The 1441-nt window shown below is 44.2% G+C and overlaps 1 non-coding gene across 1 annotated transcript; it reads right to left on the bottom strand.

The window, feature by feature from the left end:
• Positions 1-414: 414 nt before the first annotated feature.
• Positions 415-521, bottom strand: LOC132506580 (U6 spliceosomal RNA). Its single transcript, XR_009535900.1, has one exon. It is a non-coding gene; the product is annotated as a U6 spliceosomal RNA (small nuclear RNA).
• Positions 522-1441: the final 920 nt, after the last annotated feature.

Here is a 1441-nt window from a genome sequence, read left to right on the forward strand (position 1 = left end):
TTTGTTTACTTTTGATTTTATCTTCGTTACTCTAGGAGGTGGATCAAAAAAGATATTGCTGAGATTTATGTCAGAGAGTGTTCTGCCTATGTTTTTCTCTAAGAGTTTTATAGTATCCAGTATTGCATTTAGGTCTTTAATCCATTTGAGTTTATTTTTGTATATGGTGTTAAGGAGTGTACTAATTTCATTATTTTACATGTAGCTGTCCAGTTTTCCCAGCACCACTTATTGAAGAGACTGTCTTTTTTCCATTGTATATTCTTGCTTCCTTTGTCATAGATTAGTTGACCCTAGGTGAGTGCATTTATCTCTGGGCTTTCTATCCTGTACCATTGATCTATATTTCTGTTCTTGTGCCGGTACCAAACTGTTTTGATTACTGTAGCTTTATAGTATAGTCTGAAGTCAGAAAAAAGTATGGAACGCTTCATAAATTTGCATGTTAACCTTGCACAGGGGCCATGCTAATCTTCTCTGTATTGTTCCAATTTTAGTATATGTGTTACTGAAGTGAGCACAAGATTTTTTGTTGTTGTTTGTTTTCTAGGTCTGTTTATTCTGTTAAGGGGTCTGAAAAACTTGCTGGTATCTTGTGTTTATGTCACTGCTATAGACTTACCTGGAGCAAAGTGCACCTTTCTCCTACCTTTGAGGATGAGGAGGACTGGAGGACTGTCCAGGTTGATGGTGTGGAGGGAAGCTAGGGGCTTTCATAGTCAGAGATTGGAGGGCCTGCTCCCAGGCAAGATGCTGCTGCAGAGAAGGGCAATATTCCACAAATGGGGGGCTTCCCTGGTGGTGTAGTTGTTGAGAGTCCACCTGCTGATGCAGGAGACACGGGTTCGTGCCCCAGTCCGGGAAGATCCCACATGCCATGGAGTGGCTGGGCCCGTGAACCATGGCTGCTGAGCCTGCACGTCCAGAGCCTGTGCTCTGCAACAAGAGAGGCCACAACAGTGAGAGGTCCACATACCGCCAAAAAAAAAAAAAATTCCACAAATGAGGAAGGCCAGATAACTCCAAGTCCTACTTACACCAGTGAATCCCATGGAGTTACAGTGCCAAATGCCAGGTCCCAGCAGCAGAGGGCTCAGGGGGTGGACATGGCTTATAGGGAGCTGGCCAGCCTCAGGTGGACCAGGGGGCCTGAGCCAGAAGCAATGGCAATGATGGCCAGTCACTCACATGTGAAGACAGGGACATCCCCATTTTCCCCGACTGAGTAATCCCTTAGGCTCTCTGGAATTAGGGGAGAGGATGGAGGAAGGATCCCCCCCAAAACATCACAGGTCCTGGATTTCTTCCCTATGCTGGTGAGTGGGATCTCAAGCTGAATTTAATTTGATACTTTAAAAAAAAAGAGAAAGAACCATGGCATTTTATACCCTGAACGTCATGGGAAAATTTATGCTGGTCTTAATAAATAAAAAGCACTTCA

The sequence above is a fragment of the Lagenorhynchus albirostris genome, chromosome 15, assembly GCF_949774975.1.
Source record: "Lagenorhynchus albirostris chromosome 15, mLagAlb1.1, whole genome shotgun sequence".
In the NCBI taxonomy this organism is placed as follows: Eukaryota; Metazoa; Chordata; class Mammalia; order Artiodactyla; family Delphinidae; genus Lagenorhynchus; species Lagenorhynchus albirostris.